Source organism: Mauremys reevesii, linkage group 17 (genome assembly GCF_016161935.1).
Source record: "Mauremys reevesii isolate NIE-2019 linkage group 17, ASM1616193v1, whole genome shotgun sequence".
NCBI classification, from domain to species: domain Eukaryota; kingdom Metazoa; phylum Chordata; order Testudines; family Geoemydidae; genus Mauremys; species Mauremys reevesii.
Window position 1 is genome coordinate 10,700,711 of NC_052639.1, and position 27,650 is coordinate 10,728,360.

At 49.3% G+C, this 27,650-nt stretch overlaps 2 non-coding genes and 1 pseudogene across 2 annotated transcripts; 1 reads left to right on the top strand and 2 right to left on the bottom strand.

The window, feature by feature from the left end:
* Positions 1-451: 451 nt before the first annotated feature.
* LOC120384959 overlaps positions 452-27,650 on the top strand; it is a 106,414-nt pseudogene continuing 79,215 nt past the window's right edge.
* TRNAI-AAU lies at positions 16,654-16,726 on the bottom strand. The gene has a single exon. It is a non-coding gene; the product is annotated as a tRNA-Ile (tRNA).
* Positions 20,580-20,651, bottom strand: TRNAE-UUC. The gene has a single exon. It is a non-coding gene; the product is annotated as a tRNA-Glu (tRNA).

A 27,650-nucleotide genomic window follows, 5' to 3' on the forward strand; every position in this document is an offset into this window, starting at 1 on the left:
CCAATTTGTGAAACAGAAAATAACCCTCCTACATGGGGCTAGGAAAACTGACCAGACTCCCAGTGCTGGAGCCTGACCTGACTAACCAGTGGCTGCTGTGAGATATGAAGGGGGCACCCATCAGTGAGGTTTAGGGGAGATTCCCCTCCCTTCATATCCAGCTCCTCACAATGAGGAGGGTGTTGGGCTTCCTACCAGGAGCTCTCCTGGTCCCTGCTAGAGGCTCCATCTCCTCTATTGGTCTGTGGCTAGTAGGCGTGTGATGGATCTGCTGGGAGAGAAAGGGGCTCTCGCCGTCCCCTTAACCTGGTGTTTCCAGGATGCTCTGAGTGGGGTGGAGGTGGGACTCTGACTGTGATCCACCCAGAGCTTGCGTTTGATTGGCTCCTCTCCCCCACAAATAGTGGGGCTGTGAGTGAGGCATCAGGTACTGAGTGTTGGACCCTTGCTCTTTCAGGGACCAGTGACCTTTGAGGAGGTGGCTGTGTATTTCACCAGGGAAGAGTGGGCTCTGCTGGATTCTGCTCAGAGAGCCCTCTACAGAGACGTCATGCAGGAGAACTATAAGACTGTGACTTCGCTGGGTAAGGATTCCTGTCCCCTCAGTTCTTGGAAGGGGAAATGAAGAGTTAAGGTTCACGCCAGCCCCACAATGCCACCTCTGCTCTGTCCTGTCTCTGCATCACCCCAATATGCCAATGACCCACACACTGCCACAGACCCTCCCCTGCTGCAGAACACAGGAACAGTATTGCACAGTGTCAAATATCTCCTGTTTGCACAAGTAAACTTCTTTGAGATGGGGTGACCACACCTGCACGCAGTGTTATGCTCCTACAAAGCACACGGGATCTTTATAGAGGAAGGTAAATACACAGTATTTATTGAGAATACAACAGTTAGCATCTCTCTCTCTCTCTCTCTCTCTCTCTCTCTGCCAGAGCTGTTCATAGTTACCAGTCTGTTGTAGCTCGAGTCAATCTAATGGCCAATTACACTGAGCACGAGTGTGGGGCTGGGCTCTTGTCGGTCGCAATCCAATGCTCCGGGAGTGTGGCAAGATGAACCCAAAGTCCCATGGCCAAGCACCCTGGTTCTTATAGGGTTTTTGCCTTTGTTGAAGTCTATGGATTTTGCTGTATCAGTTTGTGATCGGTTACTTCTTAACTGGTGTAAACATTCCAGTGCACCTCTGAGAGGGTCAGCCTGTCCTTTGTTCTGATTTAATCAATTGTCCTCAGGGGTGCCAGCCTTTACCTCAGAGTTATCAATCTGCCCTTCGTTATGGATGCACGTTGATGATTCTTTGATGTCCTTTAAGTCTCTTGACTCCTTCTTCCTTGACTCTGGCTATAACAATGGCCTTTACACCTTCTCTTTTCCTGATGCATACATCCTCATTCACACAAACCCACTGAGAATACAAACAGTAGTGTTTTATATCGAGCAAAAAGGCATTGCAAATGAAACCTTGCCTTCAATGTTTCTCTAATCTACTTAACATAGACACAATAGAGAATCCTGTCTCTTATTTACTAAACCTTAAAACAAAGACATGTAGATTTAACTAGAGTACCTAATTTGTAATACATAGAGGAAACCATAGTAGACAGTGTAACTTATCCTAAAACAAAAGGTGACCATAATCAGTCAGAAGGATTGTTCTGGTCTGTCATTCCTTTCTGCTATTCAAACAGGGTGGCTGACAGGATGAAATCAAATCATACATTAAATTCTCTCAGTACATTATAAAATCCAGCTCCCACAGCCGTATGCGAGATGTGGGCGTACCATAGATTTGTATACAGGCAATATGATATTTTCTGTCTTTTCTATCCCTTGCTTAATGATTCCCAACATTCCATTCGCTTTTTGCTGCTGCTGCACATCGAGTGGATGTTTTCAGAGAACTATCCATGACTCCAAGATCCCTCTCTTGAGTGGAAACAGCTAATTTACACCTCATCATTTTGTATGTCTAGTTGGGATTATGTTTTCCAATGGGCTGCACTATGTGCTATCCTGACATCTAGTACTGCTGAGATCCTGCATTCAGTACTGTCCCTGCCCTTCCTGTTCCCTTTCTCCACTGAACCCCACCAGCCCATGCTTCCTGTTCCCAGCTTCCCCAGGACTCTCTCATTGTCTCTGGACCTCTCTGTCAGCAAGAAGCAGTGGCAGGGAGACTTGCCCTCTCTCTGGAGTCTTGGATTTCTGGGACATGGATTTACTTTGTGTGTTTTGGGAGCCTCTTTGAAATTGAGTGTCTGTGACATTAACCACAGTGCAATCTGGAGTGTTGAACAGCTGTGTCCCCTCAGTTTCCCAAGCTGGGGTGACTTTTACACTGGTTTACTGTGAGAGCAGCCGCTCCTGGGCAGTTAACACACAGTCTCCAGCATGTAACTCGCTCCCAGCTACACAGTATTTAGTGCTGCTAGTTAGGTAATAATTGGAGATATACCAATCTCCTAGAACTGGACGGGACCTTGAAAGGTCATCGAGTCCAGCCCCTTGCCTTCACTAGCAGGACTAATTTTTGCCCCAGATCCCTAAGTGGCCTCCTCAAGGATTGAACTCACAACCCTGGGTTTTGCAGGCCAATGCTCAAACCACTGAGCTATCCCTCCCCCCTTAGTGACTCATGAGTTACAGTGCAGCACAGGAAAACCCCAGAAAAGTCTCTGTTCCCAGACTTCCCCCAGAAATGTGCATCTTTCCCTGTCCAGCACACTACTGAACAAGGCAAGCTCATATGACGTCTGTCATTTCATCTGTGGAAAATGACATGCACCAGCCTTGTTATCCCATGTAGATGAGTGGACTCACCCCTGCGGCACCCCCTGCTGGTGACTTCTGGGAATTAGCTCATTCCAGCTCCGGTGCACCCTCTGCAGGCCGGTGATCCGCCTGTCCTCTGGCCCCCCATGTCCCTCCCTGTACCTGGTGCCCCTTTTACCTGGGGTGCTGCCCTCTGGCAGTAACCCCTCAGTCTTAGGGTCTCCCCTCCCCAGGGAACTCCCACCCTCTCTATTCCCACCTCGGCTCAGTATAAGGCCAGTCATCATCTAGCCCCACACCCTAGGGCAGGCTGCAGTATCAGCTACTCATCACTGGCAAGGAGGGTTTGGACCTGCTGCCTTGGCCTACCACTGGGTTGCCTCTGCAACCCCCCCCAGTACCTATTGCCTTCTGTTAGGCCTCGGCCTGGGGCTTTCCAGGCTGGAGCTCCCCAGCTCCTCTGCCTTTCCCCAGCCCTGCTTCACTCAGGTACCCTGTGTCTAGCTCTCTGCAGCCAGGCCCATCTCCCTCTACAAACAGAGAGATTCTATCTGCCCCTGGCTTCTCTGCCTTTATAGGGCAGCTGAGTCTGTTTGGGGCGTGGCCCCAGCTGCAGCCACTTCCCCCAAGCAGCCCAGCCTAAAAGCTGCTTTCTCCAGCCACAGCCCCCTCCCAGGGCTGTTTTTAACCCTTCAGGGCAGGAGCGGGGGTCCACCCCGCTACATCCCAAATGCAGTTTCCAACACACTTTAATCCAAACACACTAGTTGGATAAAACAATAAAACAAGATTGTTAATTACCAAAAAAAAAGATTTTAAGTGACTACAGGTAACAAGTCATAAAAGTCAGAATTGTTTACAAAAGAAATGCAAGATAAACCACAAATAAATTTGTTAGTCTCTAAGGTGCCACAAGTACTCCTGTTCTTTTTACAAACTAACAGGTAGGTCAGGGGTGGGTAAACTACGGCCCGCAGGCCACATCCAGCCCCTGAGCTCCCGGCCGGGGAGGCTCCCCCGTCCCCTCCCCTCCTCTCCCCTGCTGTCCCCTCGCCCCCGCTGTCCCCCTGCAGCCTCAACATGCCGCACCCTCAGCGCTCTGGCCCACCACTCCTGGGCAGTGCTGCAGCGGTGGGGCTGCGAGCTCCTACTGTTCTGAGTGGCATGGTAAGGGGGCTGGTCTGCGCGCTCCTGAGGGACCCCGTGTCTAGCTGCAGCAGGCTGCGTGGCTGTGGTAAGGGGGCCAGGGCCAGGGGGTTGGATAAGGGGCAGAGAGCCCTGGGGGGCAGTCAGAGGACAGGGAGCAGGGGACGGTTGGGCTGGCGGTCAGGGGATGGAGAACTGGGGGGTTGGATAGGCGTAGGAGTCCCGGGGTCTGTCATGGGGCGGGGGTGTGGATATGGGTTCATATCCAGGACCCCACCCCCTACCCAACCCCGCTGCTACCTGTCCCTTGATTGCTCTGACCTCTATCCACCCCCCTGCCCACTGACAGACCCTTGGGACTCCCACACCTATCCAGCCCCCGTCCCCCCAGAACCTCCGCCCCATCCAACTGTCCCCTGACTGCTCCCTGGGACTCCCTGCCCCTTATCCAACGCCCCCACCTCCTTACCATGCCGCTCAGAGCAGCGTGTCTGGCAGCCACGTGGACCACGCAGAGCCAGACACACTGCCCTGCAGGAGCGCACAGCCCCGCCCCGCAGGAGCGCTGCCCGCACGGTGGTGTGGCTGCGGGGGAGGGGCTAGCCTCCCCAGCCAGGAGCTCAGGCACTGGGCAGGACGGTCCTGTCTGCTGGATGTGGCCCATGGGCCGTAATTTGCCCATCCCTGATCAAGGGCATAAACCTATTGAGTCAGCAAGACATGCAGGGGTATGTCTGTGTGCTGAGACCTCCGAGGCTTTTCCATGCCCTGTGCTGTGAAGCTTGTGTTTGGGACACAGGAAGTACAAGCCACATGGCAAAGGGAATATAAAGGGCAGCTGCATCATCTCCATTTTGTCTTCAATCCCTCTTCCTACCTCTGGAGCAACTTCTCTACAAATTGAAGCCTGGAACAAAGGACTGAAAGACCCATCGAACTTGTGGATGTGTTCCAGACGGACTTTCAAGCCAGCAGCTCAACAATACTGCTAATAACCTGATATATAGATTTTGGAATGCATCTCACTGCTTTCCCATTTAACAACTTTTTTTGTGTCGTGTCCTGTCTTGTCTTTCCATGCTAAAGGATTGGCTGGCAGTGTGGTCTTTGGGTAAGATCCAAACCTATAGTGATCTTGTAATGTGGCTGACCTTTTGGGGTCAGAAAAACATTTTGTATATGAGCAGAGTTTTTAAATAACCTCTCACTGTACTGGACCTAGGTGCTGATTGGGAGTCGGAGAACTGGAATGCAATAAAGGGGCCGTGTGATTTCTTTTTTCAGCTTCTCGATAACCCGTGTGTGGGATCAGAAGCACAGTTTGTGACTGGTCGTTGAGTTTAACTTCAGTGTTAACCACCAGTTTTGGGAGCATCTGCTCTCCCTTTTCATCCTGCCCTGACCCTGGCATTTTCAGTGTGGACTGCCCCAGGCACACCCGTCACACTAAGCACTGAAGTTAAATTAATAGAATGTTTTTTATGACAAAGTTATGAAATCAAGTGACCTCCTTTGTTTTCTTTAATCTGAGCAGGGTTTCCAATTTCCCAACCTGATGTGATCTCCCAGCTGGAACAAGGGGAAGAGCCATGGGTCCCAGACCTCCAGGGTTCAGAGGAAAGAGAGATCCTGAGAGCTCCCTGCACAGGTGAGGAAATATTAAACCAACTCAGAATCTGTAAGTGCCTGAAGGAAACATCTGGGATGCCCTACAATGCCCTTGGAAGGTCTCTCAGTTCAATATTGTCCCTAGCAGGGGTCGTATCCTTAGGGTAAATATAGCTCATGGCTTCCTGTAGACCCTAGCAGACACCAGGCAGTAGCTTCCTCCCTTCCCCCTGTGAATTTGGATGGGATGTGAAGCCTGAATTGATCCCCTCCTCTCTCCTGTTTGGGGAAGAACTTGGGGGAGTTCAGTTCCTGATTTTATTTGACCTCTCTCCAGCACTTGTATTGGTTTGGCCTTCCCCTTTCCATCCTTGTTTGAGGTTTCTGTCTCTATCACAGCAGGTGACACAATGGTATGTGAGAAAGAGGAGGAGAATTCTCAGCAGGAAAATGTTGAGCAAGTGGATAAACACAGAGAATTATCGAAAAGATCGAAAAGGAATGTGTCCTGGAGTCATAATCCGGAAAAATCCCATGACATTCAGCACAGACCAGAAGGGGAGCAGGGAAACCAGCCAGGGGAGAAAGTGGGTAAATGTATTTCCTGTCAGGAAACTCAGAAGGACCTCAAGGAAACCATAACACAAAAGGAAATCCTCAGCAGAAAGAGAAAAAATACATGCAGTGAGTTTGGGGAAAACGTATGTGATTACTCCATCCTTATAAAGCATCACAGAATCCACACAGGGAAGAGGCCCTATGAATGCACTGAGTGTGAAAAATGCTTCCCTAGCAGCTCAGCCCTTTCTCAACATCAGAGAATTCACACAGGGGAAAGGCCCTATGAATGCAGTGAGTGTGGGAAAACCTTCAGTCGCAGTTCACACCTTATTACGCATCAGAGAATCCACACAGGGCAGAGGCCCTATGAATGCAGTGAGTGTGGAAAATGCTTCACTGACAGCTCATCCCTTTCTCGACATCAGAGAATCCACACAGGGGAGAGGCCCTATGAATGCAGTGAGTGTGGGAAAACCTTCAGTCGCAGTTCACACCTTATTACGCATCAGAGAATCCACACAGGGCAGAGGCCCTATGAATGCAGTGAGTGTGGTAAATGCTTCACTAGCAGCTCAGGCCTTTATCAACATCAGAGAATCCACACAGGGGAGAGGCCCTATGAATGCAGTGAGTGTGGTAAATGCTTCACTAGCAGCTCAGGCCTTTATCAACATCAGAGAATCCACACAGGGGAGAGGCCCTATGCATGCAGTGAGTGTGGAAAATGCTTCACTGACAGCTCAGCCCTTTCTCAACATCAGAGAATCCACACAGGGGAGAGGCCTTATGAATGCAGTGAGTGTGGGAAAAACTTCACTAGCAGGTCAAACCTTCTTACCCATCAGAAAATCCACACAGGGGAGAAGCCCTATGAATGCAGTGAGTGTGGGAAAAACTTCACTAGGAGCTCAAACCTTCTTGCCCATCAGAGAATCCACACAGGGGAGAGGCCCTATGAATGCAGTGAGTGTGGAAAATGCTTCACTGACAGCTCATCCCTTTCTCAACATCAGAGAATCCACACAGGGGAGAGGCCTTATGAATGCAGTGAGTGTGGTAAATGCTTCAATAGCTGCTCAGGCCTTTATCAACATCAGAGAATCCACACAGGGGAGAGGCCCTATGCATGCAGTGAGTGTGGAAAATGCTTCACTGACAGCTCAGCCCTTTCTCAACATCAGAGAATCCACACAGGGGAGAGACCTTATGAATGCAGTGAGTGTGGGAAAAACTTCACTGTCAGGTCAAACCTTCTTACCCATCAGAGAATCCACACAGGGGAGAGGCCCTATGAATGCAGTGAGTGTGGGAAAAACTTCACTGTCAGGTCAAACCTTCTTACCCATCAGAGAATCCACACAGGGGAGAGGCCCTATGAATGCAGTGAGTGTGGGAAAACCTTCAATCGCAGTTCACACCTTATTACGCATCAGAGAATCCACATAGGGAAGAGGCCCTATGAATGCAGTGAGTGTGGGAAAACCTTCAATCGCAGCTCAAACCTTCTTACCCATCAGAGAATCCACACAGGGGAGAGGCCCTATGAATGCAGTGAGTGTGGAAAATGCTTCACTCACAGCTCAGCCCTTTCTCAACATCAGAGAATCCACACAGGGGAGAGGCCCTATGAATGCAGTGAGTGTGGGAAAACCTTTATTACCAGCTCAGACCTTATTAGGCATCAGAGAATCCACACCGGTGGGAGACCGTATAAATGCAGTGAGTGCGGGAAAACCTTCTGTGGGCACTTAGCCCATGTTAGTCATCAGAGAATCTGCAAGGGAGATCAACAACATAAACACCTCTAGGGCTATCAATACTTTTTTTTCTCTAATAATTTTTCTGATTCCCACATAGTAACTTTTAAAGCTGTTTGAACTGTTTGCAGCATGGTTATCCCTCAGTTTGACCAGATGAGGGGCCCATTTTTGCCTTTTGCAGTTTGCCCTGTTTTGAGGTGGACCCATTTGTCCTTTCTATCAACTCCATTATCCCATGAGTAATTCGAGTGTGCCCTTCCTATCAGGAACCAGGGAGCATCACATTTATACTATTCTTCCTATTTCAAAGTTATTGTTAGTCACCAGTGATACAGATTGTATCATTGCCACTTGTTCTCACATTGCTCTAGGTTGTGCTGAAGAGCAGATATAATGGGAATTTTTCAAATTATAGTTAAATGAAGAGGAGCAGGGGCAGGAAAAAAAAGTGTAATTTCAGCCTCTGTGACACTGGAAGGAGATGGGGAGGCATGAGAGATTCCCTTCTTCCCCATCACTGCAGAACTGTTACCTTTTGTCTGAGCCATGCAGAGGTTATCATCATCACATTCTATCCATCCACTTCTCAAAGTGTCCTGTGAGGAACAGTTCTTAGCTGTCTGTGCTTGGAGATGATGCTTTAACTTCTTTAATCTTATCTCAGTGTCGCTCTGACTGGAGATGAAAGTGTCAAAGACCTGGAAGGGGAATTCAAATGGATCCCAAACACAGTGTGATCATTGGGAGTTTAAATCCCAGGTTCCATCTATTGGTAAAGCCACTTCTGGCAAGGTGAGTGGTTTTGTCCCCCATTATGGCAATGCTCGGATACTAAAAATTTTGTAAATAACATAACTGGCTATTGAGACAGTGCTGAGTGAAGTATGTTTGAATGGATCAGAGGAGAATGTGATGGGAGAATCTCTTGTCCTGATTCTGAATAATCAGATGTAACCTGCTCTGGAATTTCACTTCACACTTTCATTGCCATGTATTCTAGCTCTCTGTGATGTGGGTTTCTATCTTTTCTGAAGGCTGTTTGGTCACTCAGTTGGATATTAGTTCAGTTTGATAGGATGTAGCTCAGATTTATTGGAGAATTTAAGACAAATGACTATTTGCTAAAGTCATCATTTCTCACTTCAGCTTTGCTTTTTCCCCGTCCCTGCATGATGTCATGGAGAAGGTTGAGGTGCAGTTCTGTGTGCATTAGAGGACTCTCCAATTTACTGGACAGGCTAACAAAGAAACAGCAGTGATTTAAAATCTCTACCCAGAAATGGTGAACAACAGCGAAACCCCAACTAACTGAAGGAAGTGCATATGATCACAGTGTAGTTCAATTGTTTAAGTCAATATTGTCCCAGATGATCTGGGGAGAAAATTCCATGCTAAGTGATTTTTGAACTAGGCACAATGCCCATGTATTTGGTTCCAAAGCCTTTGTAACCCAGGCCCTACAGAAGATCTTTCCTAGCTAATCTTATTGTATCGGAGATGCTGCCCTTCATGATGCAGATGTTGAGGAAATAGAAGTGGAGTTTTGTTGAATTTATCCTTTGTAGGTGCTAAAAATGTATATCGAATCAAATCCGTTTTGGAAATCTAATAGCTGCAGAAAAATAGCTATTTTTGAATAGAAACTCCAGCTCTGGTCACTAATGAAGATTGTGATCCAGCCCTTTATCCAGTCCCTTGCCTGGAACTGTGCCACCAAATTAAAGAAAAGCTGGGCATGTTTTGGTAAGCCTCCATGTTTTGGTAAGCCTCACTAACACTGCTGAGATTTGGAGTGGTTTTGTAAAGGATTCTACTTCGGAGAAGTGTAAATTTACCCTACCCAAGGCCAAGGATTTGGAAAGAGCTGGGGCTGAAAGAGTCCACACCCAGTTCTTGGTTTCCACTCCAGTAAAGGAAGCTATGGTGACCAATGACCCAAGGAAAATTGTTTGTACAACTCCATTTCCTAGTTCAGTGTCACTGATTACAGTTCCAAAGGATGCCAGGTTACATTGAGAACAATCATCCTTCACCATTTGGATCCAAAGAGAGAGTGCTTCAAAGGACATTCCTTCCCCGTGGATCCCAAACTGGCTGCTTGATTGGGTAACAAGGACTTCAAGGCTGTAGAAATGATGGTAACCAATGAGGCAATGAATGTATCAGGCTCCAATTTCAGACTTCCGGATACTCGCATGTTGAGTTCTGGTTCTATGGTTTTGTGTCTGATGCTATGGCTACACAATAAAGCTGATGTTGGTGCAGCTGCGCTGCTGTAGCGCTGCTATTACAGACGCTTTCAGCCAATGGGAGAGATTTCTCCTATCGGACTTGATTAGTCCAACCCTCGCAAGCGGCAGTGGCTCTTTTGGCAGGAGAAGTTCTGCTGCTGATGTATCGCTATCTACACAGGGGGTTAGGGCTGTGTAACTACATTGCTCAGTGGTGTGGATTTTTCACACATCTGAGTAATATAGTTAACCGATAAATGTCTTTAGTGCAGACCAGACAGTTCTCTCTTGCGTTTTATGCATTTACATCACTTCTCCTCTATCTTCTCTCACTTTGAAAGATTTAAAGTGTGACATGAGAGAGATTTTTCCTCATGATGCAAAGATTCCCACATAGGAGATCCCTTCCACCAACACATACTGTAGAAGATCCTGAGGTATCTGAACTCACAGAAGTGGTTGGGACAAACCACAGCTTGAGCCAAGGTTCAGTTGTTGGCAATGGGCATTAAAAGAAAACTAACATATGTGACCAGAATTTGTGATCTTTGAATATGTTTTTATCATCTATTAAAATGAGATTATTGGTGAAGTTATTAGTTAAAGAAGAAGAGACTAAATGTGTGATAATCTGAAGTATTTTGGAAAACTGAAAGTTGTCTTTTTTTGTTTTGTTTTGTTAGTCGTACAGGAAATGGTGGCTAATCTTGAAAAGTTAATTTGATTTAATTTATCCCCTGTAGTGTAAGGAGTTCTGGTGGAAAACCTCACTCCAAAGGTTGGGGTGGGAGAATGTGTGTGAGAAAGTGTGTATAAGAGAATATTGGCCCAGTATCGATTTTAATATTTTGTGTTTTCAAATAGAATTCATTTTGCTTAGTTTCAAAGTCAATTTCTATTCAAAGGAAAGCTACTTGAGGAGATATGTTGTATAAGTTTTTACCCACTTAGACTGTAAGGGTCACTGTCTTCCCCACTTCTCTAATTTGCAAAGGAAAGGCCTGACATCTGTCACAGGATGTGTCCAGCAGGTAGGCCAGCTGCACTCATCAACCATCAATATAAAGAAAAAGACTGAAATCCATTGCCTTTCAGGTCAATAAGCCAGCTAAAGGCTGGTCGATGTAGAAAAGCTCTGTTGGCAGAGCCACATCTCTCAGGGGTGTGAAAAGTCCTCTCCACTGAGAGAAGTCGTTAATGTGACCTGAGCCCCAGTGTAGACAGTGTTGGGTTGTCAGAAGAATATTTCCAGTGTTTGAAGTGTAGACACAGCCTTAACATCAATTCCAATTTTGACCCATCTCCCTATGTGTGAGAAAGTTACTGGTATGGAGGGCTGAGCCAGCTGTCTGCTCACCTGGTTCCTCAACTGTAGCTACAGCTCTTAGTGCCCATGAATGCAAAGACTGAGAGAAATGGAGAGTTCCAGCCATTGTCATTTTAGTATCTTATTGTTCCTCTCTCTGTTTTTTGTGCTGGCCTTTCTGTTCTATCAGGAGGTGACTGTATAGCTCAGTGCATCTGTGACAAAAGCTCATTGGTGCCAATTGGCAAAGGGGTCACTGTTCTTCACAAGCAACTCCTGTGTCAGACCTGACAAACTCCCCACACCTAATACACTGCTTTTATGATAGCTATCCAGGAAGCATAGCAGTGAGATCTCTACTGAAAGCTTGTAAATTATTGATACTCCTACTCACTGCGAGAGGTGTGTCCAAGTCATAGTTAAGGGGTAATGTAAGTACATGGAAAATTATGCCCATATGGTATTGTTGTGAAAGTGAGTCACCCCAATCATAGGTCTTGGTGGGGATGGCCCATTCCAGTGGGAGGGAATTGGCACTCCCTTGCTAGCCAGTTATGTGATGTATTGCTCCATTGTCAGCCTCTGCACCAACCCAGAAAAGCCAATGGAAAACCATCAAAGACAAATTATAAACATTGAAACCCTGTGGAAGTGACAAGGACAATATGAGAATGAGGAGATCGTCCTTTCTGTGAATATAAAGACAAAAAGACTGATTCAGTTCATAACAGGGTGGAGAAAAACACTCTGGATCCATTCATCTAGGAGATTCCTAATGACCAGTGGTGCTTCATGAAAGGCAGGGCCGTGGCTCCTAGGGACTAGCAATCAGTGAAATTGACTGAAGTGGGAGGTGAGACTCTACTTAGATAGGAAAGGTAACTTTTAAAAAGTGTAGGTTGCATTTTCTGATTTTGTTTAGTTGGTAACAGTTGGTTTCCATCACTCATGTTTGTTTAAATCTCTATCGGTTGTTAAATAAATTTCTGCTTGTTTGATAACTATACTCAAGTGCTGTGTGAGATACAGTAGCAGTGGTCCACAGTAAAACTAGTAACCTGGGATATACCATTGCTTTGGGCAGAGAGAATCTGGGATTTCTCTGAGTATCTGGTGATCCGGGCTGGACCCCAGAGGGGGACACATTGAAGGAACTCAGGGGTTAGGGTGGCTGCTGTAGCTCAGAGGAGGGTCCTTGAGTGCCTGACGGGCTGGGTGAGTTTGGTCACTAACACCCAGCTGCCAAATGCAAAACTCCGTCTTCCTAGTGGAAGGTGGAAACAAGGAAACTCGCATTCCTCGGCTCCTGAGAAGGGTCACAATATGTCTCCATGTTGATTCACCTGTCAAATGCACACAGGAAAGCTCCTATAGCATAAAACTCTGCCACATGAAATCATGAAACATGTGCTCTTCACTCTGTGAAAGCATGTAAAGAATCCAAGCGCTGGAGGGTAGGGTGTGGGTCCAGAGTGAACTAGACAAATTGGAGGATTGGGCCAAAAGAAATCTGAGGAGGTTCAACAAGGAGAAGTGCAGAGTCCTGCACTTAGGAAGGAAGAATCCCCTGCACTGTTACAGCCTGGGGACCGACTGGCTAAGCAGCAGTTCTTCAGAAAAGGACCTGGGGATTACAGTGGATGAGAAGCTGCATATGAGTCAACAGTCCCCTTGTTGCCAAGAAGGCTAACAGCAGATTAGGCTGCATTAGTAGAAGCATTGCCAGCAGCTTGAGGGAAGTGTGTTAATTTCAAACCTGCAGCTTATTCATTTCATGTGATGACCCCTCCTAGTTCTTGTGTTATGAGAAGGAGTAAATAATACTCCCTTCCTTGGTCCTTTAAAAGATATTATGTGACCCCCCTCCTCCTTGTTGTATCCATGTTGGCCCCAAGACATGAGAGACAACACCGCAAAGAACAAGGTTCAAAGTCAATGCACATGGGAGAAGCATCTTGTGTTTCATTCCTTATGTCCTAGTCCCATCGTGTGGCCATTTCCTTTCCTTCCTTTCTGTCAAAAGCTTTGGTGTTTTGCACAGAAACATTATTTCCCCAGGAGAGACCCAGGAGTGAGGGCTGCGTTCCTGTGCCAAACAGTCACTAGAAGGAGGCAGACAAAGGCCTTTAGGACGAGGCGTCCGTCACTGGCAAAAAATCAACTCCCTCCTGTGGTTCCGCGGGCAGCAGGAGCAGCTGCAGCTCGGTGGCCCCCGGCAGCACTCCTGGGGTGGCGGGCAGCAGCAGGCCCCTGGGGCTCCCGGGGCAGCAGCGGGAGTGGCCGCGGTTGGCAGGGCTTCTCCCTGGTAGCTGGTGCTCATTATCCATCAAGTAAATCAAAACACTTCCACCTGCAAGTGGATTTAGCCCAGGACCCTCAGAGTCAGCAGCTCTTACAGCCCCCACTGAGCTCTCTGGTCAGGTGTCCTAGCGCCGGAAGCCTCCTGTTTAGATCCTAAAATAGCATTTTTGCACTGGACGTAGCTCCACTGTTATTTTATTGAATTGCTTCAAAACAGCAAGTCAAGAAAGTCTCCTAAGTGCCAGGCTCTCTGCCATGGAAACAGCTGCCCCTGCTCTCCAGGAGTCTGTGCGTTCCACCCAACAAAGTACAAACCTCTGCACTGAAGGGGGGTCAGACAGTGACGGTAACACAAATCTTCCGACTGTTAACCCAAGTCCCTTCCTTTCTTTAACCCAGGACGTGCCAGTCACCTGTTAGCCATGGTATTATCTTCATCTTAAAATACCTCTCAGGACATTGAACAGAGGAAGTGAAACCCCCTCCCCCGAATGGCTCCCTGTTGAGACGTTGTACCGTACCTGCCCCTGGAGCCTGTCTGGTTTTATATCCTTAGGGCTTTTTCTCTTCAAACCCCTTATCCCAATCTCTGGGCCAACCTCCGCATTTCAGAGTTTAGAATTTACTCTCCTCACCCTGGTATGGCACTTTCCATGGGAATTAGACAAAGTGAGTGGGGGAAGCTCCCTGGCTAATGAAAACCGATGCTTTGGGTGAGGCCTGAACTCATAACCCCAGCAGTGCGCCTCCCTCACTAGCCAGGTGTGCCCCTGTAGGTGCTTCATAGACAAGCTTGGGAAGTGTAGGGTAGTTACCTGTGTCTGTGATTAACCACTTTCGTGACCTAATTGAGAGGCTGATGGTCCAAACCCAGGTGAAGATAGAGGTAGTTTGTTTTTTTTAGTGATGAGACTCCAGTACATTTTAACAGGCAGTAAAACGCCTCAATTCTGGTCTAGCCTCATTGGGCAAGCATAAGTGGTGTTTTTGCCAGATGCATTGGTGGTACAGTGGTGAGCGTAGCTGCTTTCCAAGCAGTTGACCTGGCTTCAATTCCCAGCGAAAGCAGCAATGTGATGTTTTCTCTGCTGGGAATGGGTTTAATTTCAGTCACATTGTATCAGTTTAGCAATGGAACGAGAGAATCAGTGTCCTGCAGTTCATTAAACTCCCAGTGGAGGAAGAAAGGGCAGGACTATACAATGAGCTGTTGGAGTTATCCTGGTATTACAATGTTTGCTTTATTTTTTATTTTTTTCCCTTTACTTCCCTCTCCCTTTTAGACTCAGAGCCTTTAAGGTCAGACGGGACCAGTGTGATCATCTAGTCCGACCTGCTGCACCTTGCAGGCCAAAAGACCCCACCCACCCACTCCTGTAATAGACCCGGGAGGGGAGGCAGCTCTGCGCACTGCCCCTACCCCAGGCAGCACATGGAGGCCCTCTGCTCCCCTCCCCCCATGGGTGTGCAGAGATGTGCCAGCAGCACTAAGGTGCCTCCCTGCCCACTCTGCCTCCATCTCTCCGTGCCACTCCCAGAAATAGCCGGCATGTCCCAGCATCCCCTGGGGTGGGGGGAGTGTCTCCATTCACTGCCCCTGCCCCGAGTACCAACTCCACAGCTCCCATTGGCCAGGAACTGCAGCCAATGGGAGCTCTGGGGGCAGCGCCTGCAGGCAGCGGCACACGGAGACCCCCTGGCCCCGCCCACCTAGGAGCTGCTGCCAGAGGTTGTGTGTACCAGTCACTTTGGGAGCTGCACTGCCCGGGTAAGCACCACCCTCCTGCACCCCAACCCCTCCCCAGCACAGAGCCAGCACCCCCTTTTAAATTTCCTCCCAGAGCTTTGCTTGTCTTCCTTTCACCCAGAACCATCCTTCTCCTGGGCTGCAAGTAGCCACCCCTGGGAAGCCAAGAGGCAGGCACAGGATTCTGCCTCCCAGCAGCCAATCGCACCTCCCAGGCTTTGCAGAACAGATAGTGGTAACCCCACTTAGCCGCACTGAGGCGCAGCTTCTGCCCTGCCTTCCTCAGCTCGACTTTCCTCTTTTGCCCCATTCCTGCCTCACTTCCTCCTTTGGCAAGTCACACAAAGGAGGCCAGCAGGAAGAGCCGACGCCATAGGCCAACCTCCCAGGGCAGAGGAGACCAAGCCACAAGGCTTCAAAGGTGACTGGCCAAGATACTCTAGCTTTCCCCTGCTGATTCCAAGGCTTTTTCTCAGCTCATTTCACTACCCTCTGTCATGCAGGGTTGGGGTTATCTCAGGTGTTACCCAAAATTGGGCCAGCTAGTCAGCGTAGGGAGCACTAATGACCCACCAGAGTTTGGCAGAAAGCAGCACGTTTATTATATTGATAGCCAAGCTCAAAGAAGGGGGGGCAGGGGGTGTCACACTTACACTCCCAGGACAGGCACGGCACTGGAGATGTCTGGATTCTGCAAGGTAAGTGGCCCACAGCGCCGTGATGCATGGTGTGATGAAGGTAAGTCTTCCTGAGGCACAATGAAATACAACGCTGTGAACCACTGGCCAGGTGGTCCGGGCAAAGGGCATTCACTGGAGGTACAAGCTTGTGAGTGCGCTCCTGAGCACATGGCCCCTTCCCCTTTTAAAGACCTGCACCTCATGGCCTGCGACTAGAGATGACTTGGCTGCATCTGGTTGGTCACACTCCACCTTGGGCAGTGTCCATGCTCTGGGTGCGTGAGTGCTGCCTAATTAGCGTCCCAGACACCTTGTCTACCTGGGAGCTCTTCTGCTCTTCAACTAGCCCATTCATCCCACCAGCATTCCAGGAGGGCGCGGGAGGGGAAAACCACTTCACAGGCATTCAGAGAGGGAGAGGAGACAAAAGTGGGAGCGGGGGAAGTATAACAGACCTTTTGAGCATAGAAATCACTGCTGTTCTTACAACAGCAGGGACAGGCCACTAGGAGCTGGGACAAATAAGCCAGCATGTTTCTGCCTGGTTTTGAACAAGGGACCTTTTGCATATTAGGCAAATGTGATAACCACTACACTACAGAAACTCTGTCCCAGTAATTGCTCCTCCCTTCATAAGACCATAAGAATGGCCATATTGGGTCAGACCAAAGTCCATCAACCTCATATCCTATCTGCCAACAGTGGCCAATGCCAGGTGCCCCAGAGGGACTGAACCTAACAGGTAATGAGCAAGTGATCTCTCTCCTGACATCCATCTCCACCCTCTAACAAACAGAGGTTAGGGACACCATTCCTTACCCATCCTGGCTAATAGCCATTCATGGACTTAACCTCCATTCATTTATCTGCAAAAAGAACAAGGAGTACTTGTAGCACCTTAGAAACTAACAAATTTATTTGAGCATAAGCTTTCCTGGGCTAAAACCAACTTCATTGGATGCATGTAGTGGAAAATACAGCAGGAAGATATAGATTATCTATCTATCTATATACATACATACATACATACACACACACACACACACACACACACAGAAGATGAAAAATTGGGTGTTGCCATACACACTATAATGAGAGTGATCAGTTAAGGTGAGCTATTATCAGCAGGAGAAAGAACCCTTTTGTAGTGGCTTTCATGGCCTTTGAGAAAGCAAGACAGAGCCTTGGAAGACGCAGCAGGGTTTGTGGCACAGGAATTGTACTCAGATTCCACTGAGACTTCAACTCAGATTGCAGGATTCAAAGTCCTGAGTGCTGGCCCTTACACCATGGGACCAGCAGAGCACCTGTTGATTACTGTAGACTTCCAGCAGGGAGGACTCTGTGGGCAGGGGCGGCTCTAGGCATTTTGCCACCCCAAGCACGGCAGGCAGGTTGCCTTCGGTGGCTTGCCTGCGGGAGGTCCGCCGAAGTTGCAGGACCAGCAGACCCTTCGCAGGCACGCCGCCGAAGGCAGCCTGCCTGCCGCCCTCATGGCGACCGGCAGAGCACCCCCCGCGGCTTGCTGTCCCAAGCACGCACTTGGTGTGCTGGGGCCTGGAGCCGCCCCTGTCTGTGGGGACAATTTTTTCTGGCAGGGAGGACTCAGTGGGAACATGCCTCTCTGGCCAGCCCTGCATTTGCTCAAAAAGTCAGCACACAGCACTTTGCTGCAGGCCAGACGCCTTTCTTCCTCCAGACTGTGAGGCCAGTGGACAGGTGAGGCAATAGCACCTTCAGTCCCAGGCAGTAAAGGGTCCTTCCTGGGAAAGGCCATGTCCTGAAAAGGAAAAACTAAAGTCAAGGAGAGTCCTTCTAAAACTCTTTGGGGATATCACAGGGAGAAAGTGTTTCTTTGCCTGACTAGGAACTTGAACTCTGGACCTTCAGGTTAGAAGTCTGATGCTCTGCCAACTGAGCTAGCCACGCTCACATTTAAAAAAGAGGAAATGTTGTGCAGAAGAGAAACTAATCATGAAAATGAGGGCAGGAAACTATACAGAAAATCTGCTACTCTCGCTCTCTTAGCAGTCCTAGCCCCAGCCTGCTCCTCCATCTGGTGGCTTGAGGCCTTATTCTTTTTTTCATTAAACATCAAATCCAGGAGAAAACACAGTTATACAAAGCAAAACAAAATCACAAACAGAAATGTCATTGGAAATACAAAAATAAAAAAGGAAAATGCAATTCCCATCACTTTATCATGTCTGGGCCATTCCTGTATCGAGAGCACCCGCCAAGGTCCCTGTGTGCTTACGAGAAACCTGGAGGAACTCATACCACAGCCTGAACATGAAACTCAACTGCTCCCAGGTGCCGCAGTAAAACCCTTTCCCTGCTGTGACGTTGCACTCCATAGGATTTTATGAATATATGCTAATGAGTGTGAATATAAAGTGACTGGACTATGCTTCATGCAAAAGGTCTCTTGTAAGGTATCATTACAAAGCTTATAATCTACGGTGTGCGTTCATCCTATTTGTATGAACCGATCATTCTTGAATCTGAAACTAGAAATATGAACTATAACTCTGAGGTCCTGTTGTAATGATGCAAAGTATGGGCCATTTACAGTGGTTTGGACTCTTGATGGCTCCCATTAACCAGGACAATTGACTGGAGATGGCTCTGTCCTGCACCATCCATGAGTCAGGCCAGGAAGAATGAAGGCTTGGGGTCTCACGGGACATGTGACCATGTCACCTGGTACAGGAATCCATCTTAAACCTGGGGCTTTTCCTCAGGAGAGAGACAAAAAATTCCTGCCTTGTACCAAAGCTGTATAAGGGGGTGGAACTGAACAAACATGCTGCAGTCATGAGACATCCCCTAGCTACCACCTGAGCTGGAACACGGACTATACCAGGAGAAAAGATTGGGCCCAGACTAGAAATAAGTCTAGTCTTTGCCTCTCAGTCTGTGCAGATGGGACCTTTCCCTCTAGTGCTGGAGGATTCTCCCTTCTCATCTACCCTTGTCCCAGGCAACACAACTGGTGGGAATCTTAAATGTACAGAGGAGACTTAGGAGCAGAAACGCCCCCCGACCTTCCTTGCAATTGGCACTAGCCCCTGACTGAGCAGGATTGAAACTCCTGCAGGGCCACATCCCCTCTGGGCAGGAACAAAGCAGCAGGGTGAAAAGAACTTGAAGATGCTGGGGATTGAACCCAGAACCTCATACATGCAAAGCATGTGCTCTACTACTGAGCTATTTCCCCAGATGGGTCATGTATCCTATAAGTTACACTCAGAGCCCTCCTGTTTCCAGAGCATCCAGTGGCCTAAAAGCAGCATGAGGGACACATTCCCTGCTTTGAGGCCAAACTTGCGGTCCTGGAGGTTGCTGGTTCTTAGGGGTAACTTTGCAGCAGAGCCAGATTCGATATGTGGGGCAGAGAGAGTGGGTGCCCTGGACTCAGGATGCAGAGATACACTCAGCCCTCTCCCCTGCATTGGGTGGGGGGTGCTGCCACCCCCTGCTGGAAGGTAATGGGAGGGGAGGGGAGGGGCGCTGTGAGTCACTCAACACCTGACCCTGGTGGCAGAAGTGCTGTGGGGAGCTCCAGGTGTTTCTAGGATCTGCTCTTTCCACCTGCCTGTGAAGTCCAGCTTTCCCCAGCACATTCACTGCGGTGCAATGGGGTCACTGTTTCCATGGCTGAACAGCAAAGAATCACTCCCAGTTTCCCTTCTATCTGCGGCAGGATTAGCCTGTGTCAGTGGTTAATGAGGTGGCTCTTGTTGTAAATTGTTATTCATTCCCCACCTTGACAATTCACAAAGTCCCTTTCCCATGCAGATTCCCAGCACCTCAGTGATCCTGGTAGTAGGGGTTGGGGCCTGAGACTTTCAGGGTCCTTTTTCCCCTCCACCTGGAGTGAAATCAGCTTTTCCCCCATCCCAGACAATCCATGAAATAACAACAGGGGCATAAAGAAAGAGGGGAGGGAACATCTCACAGCCAAGGCTGGATGTGCCCAGGGTCCCCTGCTTGTCCATTGTTTCCATGGAATTTGGCCCCCTGCTTTGCACAAGGGACAGAGAAAGATCTTGCTGTTCCTGTGTCTGTGCAAGGAAAATTGTGCTTCCCTAGGAAAGAGAGGCGGGAAATGGCCCCATGGTGGGACAATAGCCTCAGGATTAAGACCTAAGGACTCAGGCTGAGAACTGATAGAACTGCACTCATCTGGGATTTAACAAATTGTCTTCCCTGGAGCAGGGCCAGTTCCAGTGTTTTTGCCCCCCCAGTGGAAAAACTTGAGGCTTTTCGCCTCAAGTTCCTTCCCTCTGAGAGGGATGAATTGCTCCCCTTTTCATTGACCGCCCCGCTGTGCTGGTGCCTGGAGCCGGCCCTGCCATGGAGACACTGGGAAGATGGAGGAATCAGGAAAATAACATGGATTTGTTTATGTTGTAAGTGAAGCATAACTGAAGCAGGTTTGATTTGAAGTCACTTTTCCCTGACTGGGAATTGAACCCAGGCCCTGGCAGTGAAAATGCTAAATCTTAACCACTAGACCACCAGAGAGGTGATGGTGTTGTTCTTCTCACTTATGTTACACTTTCTTAGGCTACTTTCTAGCCAATTTCGGAAGCTGCTCCATTGTCCATTCCCTGAGGGGCTAAGAGCAGAGAACCCCTGTGCTCAGGGTCACAACCTCAGCCCAGCCCAAGCCACTGAAAAAAACTCAAATCATGCTTCAGCTTCCTCCAGCAGGATCACAGAGCAACACAAAGAAAACCCATGAGGAACAATCCTCCTCTGCCTTCATTTACCCCATCGCAACCCTCTCAGCAGCCCACTCTTGCGGGAAGGACACTGAGCTGATACGAGCCCTGACATAGAGACCAAGGAAGGGGTGTTGCTCCCCCTGGGTGTGAGCTGATCACATTCTGACTCCCTATAACGGGGCTCTGAGCTTTGCCATCTTGTGAGTTCTGTGTCCTCAACAAGCAACCACAGCGCTGACCCCTCCAGATCCTTCTGCTGGGAGCATGGGGATTACACAACAGCTGCCAGCCCTTTTTCCCTTCCTTGTCCTCCTCGGCTTCCCCAGACCTTCCCCACAAATGGTTCTATCAGGCGCTGGAGGGATCTAAGGACCTGCAGGTTTCCCTCACCCACCTCTTAAGGAAAACAGTGATTCCCTTCTCTGACACTCCTGGGCCTGGGCTTCTTTTGAGTTTTTCCCCAGGGGGCCTGATTCCCTGTGAAAATGTGTGTGTGGCACCAGCTTGTTTGCCCCATCTCTGGGAGCTGAGAAACTTTTTCAGACTCTCCCCACTAGAGGAGTCAACAGCACCTCCCCTTGGTGGGAGAATCCTAAATTCCACCCTTTCACCCTGGTTACTCTGACCAGCTGATGGTGACAGCATGCTACATCAACCCCAGCTCTCTGGTCTAAAAAGCAGCATTTAACCAGCCTTGGTTTGCTCACTGGAGACATAACGAACCAGGAAAGAAGGCAAATGTCAGACAGGGAACCTCAGCTCACAAATAAACACCCTCAGGCTCCTTCTACACTGCGACTATTCGAATCTCCACCATATCATTGCAATAGCAGGGGTCAGGATTTCTCTGGGGCACTGAAATGTTTCAGGGGATTGGTGTGTGAACTCAGCCTTGCATTCCATCCCTGATGTTTCATGGACTAACAACAGCAGCAGAAAGAAAGAGCTGAGCCAATATCTCACTGTCAGAGGTGAAGGTGGCCATGTCCCCTCTGTCTGACCATCGCCATTGCAGGAGAGAAGGTTTCAATACAATTGAATGCACTGGCTCAGACAAGAGACACAGGAGGTTTGCTGTTCATGGATCTGTGGAAAGGAAATTGTGTCTCTGTGTGAAATTTAGGCGGGAAATGAAACGTCCACATGGTGGCCCAATGCCCTAAGGAATGTGGGTGATGGACTCTGGCTGAGAAATGATTTAACAGGAATTTGTATCAATGTATTACACTGATTAAAATCTATGGCTGTAAGGTGCCACTGTTGTTAGTACTTGAACCTGCAGGGAGACACCCGAGTGGGTGTCAAGTCCATTACCTTAACGAGGCGTAGTTGAATATTTTGTCAAGATCCAAATTTCTTGGTCAAGGTCTAGTCAATGTCTAGATGCCAGAGAAAATAATACACTGATGATAATAAGAAGAATATAGAAAGATTTTGCAGTCACTATAGGCATAACTATGATGATTGTTTCGTGTTTCACTCTTTATATCTGACACCATCACTGCCTTTCCCTTTAGTCTTGTAGTTTACCAAGGGTAAAACTAAACATCTCTTCAGATACAAGGGAGTGTTTGTGTTCATTCCTGTTAGCTACACAGGGGCTTGATGTAGCTGCTTTCAATCCTCCAGCTCCGCTGGGATAAGTAGCATTTCAGGCTGCCACTGAACAGAAGAAGGGAGATCATTTTTTGATAGATTATGCCTCCTCTTAAAGGTGTTTGTCTGGCTGGCAGCCCTGGTTCCCAGGTCTCTCCTGAGGGAAGAAAGTTTCTGTGCAAAATACTAAAACTTTTAAGAAGAGAGGAGGGAAAGGCGATGGCCACATGATGGGGCCAGTATGTACCACAATATGGTTCTTTTATGTGGGATGACTGAACACTGACTGATCTCCACTCCCTTGTGTTTGAAGAGATGTTTAGTTTTGCACTTGGGAACCTGTAAGCCTGAAGCAATTTTATGGATGGTGACACTATGATTGAAGGGTTATTTCATGTTGTAGAAATTGTTAAAAACACTTAGCTTAAACTGGAACTGCCTGTTATTAAAGGCTGGTTTCCCCACGCCAGTTCCATAAACTCTGCTAGAAACACCCTGGCTTCTCTCCTGCCTCGGTGGGAACTGGAGGGAATCGTCCCCTGCTGCCCTTGGCTCCAGGCTGGTTTTTCTGGGGAGGGGGCGTGGAATTGATTTGTTCGCTGTTGAGAAGGGAGCCAGGCCAGTTCTCAGGGAACGAGAACTCCCAGCATCTGCCCAGCCCAGCCCAGGCTGCTGCCCTGTCCCAGCCTCTGTTCCCCTGGGGGCCCTGCGTGTTTGACTCTAGAGCAGGCTGGGAGCAGCAGCTGAGGCAGAGGACAGCCTGGGCTGGGCAGATGCTAGGAGCAGAGCACCAGAGGCCTCTACTGGCTCCCTCCTCAGCAGCAAACAATCAGTCCCCACCCGCACCCGGGACAGCAGCCTGGAGCCAAGGGCAGTGCCCAGTGGGGGTTTCTCATTTTCCTCTTCCTGGGGTGAGCAGGGACCTGGGGCTGTTTCTAGCAGGGCAGTTGGAACAGAATTGGGGAACCAGCTTTTAATAACAGGCAGCTCAAATTCAGACTAATTTTGTTACAATTTTCTTTATAATGTAAAATAATTCAAAAGTAAACAGGCAGGAATTAGTGTAACTCTTTTCTCCTGCTCATAGAAAGAAACGGCTTTTTGGCTTTTCATGATACAGGAGTCAGGTTCGTTCACTGTTCAGAAGCCTGTTGTGTTTCATTTCTTAGGCTCCGCTGCCATTGTGTGGCCATTTCCTTCCCCTCCTTTCTGTCCAAAGCCCAGAGCCCAGTTCCTCCAGGGATAGAAGGACATCTTTCTTATTTCCTTCCTCAACAGCCCCCTTCCTCGGAGAGCCCTTTGCTGGGATCTGGGTGGGGAACAGCCGTTTCTGAGGATTAATTTCACACCATATTTAGTGTTGATATATAGATTTTACAGCCAGACTAGATCACTAGGGACCTCTGCTCTGGCCTGAGTTATAACGGAGTCCAGTGAATTTTACCCAGTGACTCCTACATCCACCCCAAGATCTTCTGGCTGAACGAGGAGGGTTCATTCAGAAAGTCATCATGTTTGGATGTAAAGGTGGGAAATGATGGGGAAATTGGCCCCTCTTTCAAGTTTAAATGTTGTAACTTCTACATCTAGACTGTGGGGGCCAACCTGAGCCAATGTAACTGCCAAACGTGCACTTTTGTATGCAACTGCTGAGTCAGTTGTGAACCTTGCTACCATTATCATTATCCCTTTGAAATGATGATGGTGATGGACACTTGGATCTGTATCCCAGTGTGCCCTGGACGTCTACAGGCTGCATTAGCCAATCCAACCATTCGGCACTTGCAGATGGGCACCTCTGTATTGTGCCTGAGTCTTGTACAACTATGAAAGGCTGGTAGAAGCCGATATTTTCCCATCTTTTTAACCAGCACTAATACCAGGCCAGGCCAGGACTGGGAAGAGAGAGAGAGCAGCAGGTTTCCCCTATTGTTTCCTGCTCGCTTTTTCTTGACTAGCTTCACCTCGGCACCAATTGGCACTTTTCCTGGGTGAGCCTGGCTAGCTCAGTTGGCAGAGCATCAGACTTTTAATCTGAGGGTCTAGGGTTCAAGTCTCTGGTCAGGTGATAAACTTCTGGCTATAATTGTAAAAATCTGACTTTCTGGAGTCTTCTTTGGTGTTACTCTTTCTCTTCAGGTTTTTGCCTTTCCTAAGAAGGGCCTTTGTGGGGTGGGGGTGGGGGGTTGAAGGAACAACTCCTTGACAGCCCCTCTGTCCTTGCAGCCTGGAGGAATAAAGGCCTCTGGGCATAGAGCATGTTCCTTTCCTGCGCGCGCGCACACACACACACACACACACAGAATATCCCTAAGGAATTAGAATCACCTGCTGCCTTCCCCTGTCCTGCTGGATCCCCAAACGAGGATGCTCTTCAGCCCAAACCCATGTGCCCTCTTTTCCCAGTGCCCCTCAGACCGAACCCTCAGTCCCTCCTATGCTCACTGCTCCTCACTCCCAACCAGAGCCTGCTCCTCTTCACCCTTCTCGTCTGTCCCAGCCCACAGCCCCCTCCTAATCCCGGTGCCCCTCAATCCCAATCCACAGCCCCCTCCTATTCCCAGTGCCCCTCAATCCCAACCCACAGGCCCCTCCTCCTCATGCTGCTCCTCAATCCCAACCCACAGGTCCCTCCTTCCCTCCAGCAGCAGGTGCTTCAGACCCCCTCAGGAAGATTTTCTTGCAAGGTTTCGTGTATGAGTCTGCATGTGGATTTTACAGTATGTTGGAAATATGTTGGGTTGCTTGCCGAAATGATCACTGGTGGCTGGTGTTGGATTCCCAGTCTCCTTGTTATTGGGGCAGGAGAAACAAAGGGTTGTTATCCTTGATGTGTGAATCAAGGATTCAACCCTGGGTGTAAACTAAATGAGCTGCCCACAGATTCTGGAAGCCACAATGAGCATTTGGTGTGAGAGCTCAGACCTGTCCCTGTCCCAGAGGGAGGGGGTCACCTGCAAGGGGCTTGGACCATTGACCTATCAGCTCTTAACTCCCAAACTTTCAGTAACTCTATTATCAGTGCCAGTGAGTGTAATTTAAATCATAAGAAAAACCACACTGGGCTAGACCAAAGGTCCATCTAGCTCTGTATTTTATCTTCTGACAGTAGCTAATACCAGGTGCTCTAAAAGCATCTCAACAAGGCACCACTGGGAGTTGAACCCAGCATCTCCTGTTTACAAAACAGGTACTTTAACCAGCTAAACCAGGGTGCCTGCCTGTGGCTAAAGTACAGTGTCTGCTCACACCTGACTCCCTGCATCCCCACCTGGGCCCCACAAAGCAGAGCAGCAGGTGAGGTTTTTCTTGCAAACTGTGTGTGTATGAATCTTTGGCCAGGTCTGCACTACAAAGTTATTTCAGCAGAATTATATTGCTCAGGTGTGTGAAAAACACACAACACTCCCTCGGTTGGCACTGCAATGCCACATCTGGTGACAAAACTGCCCTGTTTTGGTGACCAAATAAAACCACTTCAATGAGCTTTTTGCAGCAAACTTAAAGTGACAGAGTGTCAGTGTAGACGCTGCTGTTCAGTATATCACCATAACTGGCCTCCACCAGTATCCCACTATACCCTCTGTGAACTTGCTTGCTCTGCATTCCTACTACAGAGCCATGGGCCCCTCCCCTTTCATCGCTCTGGGAAGTTCTGACAGCTGAGCCTGCTGCTCTGCTCTGGCAGCCAGGAGCAAATCACTGCCGTGGATGCTGCTCTCTCCCACACTGCGAACACAGAGCAGGGTGGTGGGAACTTCCTGTAGGGGGGGCCACTAGCATCGAACTGTGACACCCCCAGGACACCCCTTCCCTCGAGGAGGCTCTTACCTTCTAAACAGGGACGGATGTTTTCTAGTAAAATCACTAAAAGGGAAGGAGAAAACTCGAAAGAGGTTCCTCCTGGCGCTCACGTCCATGAAGCCGAATACTCTCTCAGTCCTCAAAGAGAGACCTGGAGAAGGAGACTTGCTGAAGCAAAGCCACAGGGGTCTCTGAGGTTTCCCTGGCCCCTCGCCCCTGTCCTGCCTGGCTAATGTCAGCATCTCTCTGTGAGGTCACCACCTCCCCACCACCTTTGACCAAAAGTCTGAGGTCCTGCAAAAGGCCTTTGTGATGTCACTGCCTGTCACGGACTCACAGATCGTGCCCACTCTTGGCCCCGTGCGGTCCATGGGGGGTGCCCCTTTCAGTGCGACAGCCCTTCTCGGGGGTCCACTCTCTCTCGGGGTCAGGCCCCTCCACCTCCTGGAGCCGCACCTCTCTGAGCCTTAGCACGTCTGTCTCTCGCCATGGGCCCCATCAGGGAGTCCACGCGCTCTGGACCCCCTGGGCCTCCTCACCCCTGAAGGGGTTGAGGCCCCCTGTTCTCTAGACCGGAGTGACTCTCAGCCAGCATAAAACAGGAGGGTTTATTGAGAGTTGAACACAGCACAGGAAACTCTCAGGGCCTCAGGCCTGGCCTCCCTCAGCCCAGCACATCCCAGTCCTCCTGCAGCCAGGTGGGCTCTGCCTGCTTCCCCTCGCCAGCCCAGAGCCTCCCTGCTTCCCAGCTGGGGCTCCGATATCCCCGGCCCCAGGCCCCGCCTCTGTCCATTGTCTTTTCTCCAGGTAAACAGGGTTACCTGGGCCTCCTCTCCTCTCCGCCCCCCTCTGGCTGGAACAGGTTGGTCACGGGGTCCTCTCCCCGCAGCCCATTGTCCTCTCACTGGCCAGAACTGGCTGTGACTCCTGAGCTGGGTCACCAGGTCACCAGTCGCTGGGGTCTCCATCCTCCAGGCCATCAGCCGGGGTCCCAAGTCCCTCTCCGATCCTCTGTAGCAACAAACTCCCTCTCCCCTCACCTCGTTAAACCAGTAACACCCGGGGACACTGAGTCCCGCTCCCTGTGCATGCGAACCACTGGGAAACACAGAAAACCCTAAGAAAATCCCCCACTTTGTCACAGAGCCCAGCACCTCTCCTCCTCTGGGCACCTAGAGCAGAGGCGGCTGGTGCTGACGGCTCCAAGGGAAGGCTTAAAAGCCACAGAGCAACCAAGGGCAGGGCCAGAGGAGGGCAGGACCATGCCTATGTGTGGCCAGCAGACAGGCACAAAAACACCCAGCCAGCCTGCTCCCTGCCATGCCAAACCCCACTGAAGGCCACCCACAGACCAGCATGTGGAGAGGCTGCTGATGCTTTGTGGCCAACATCAGAA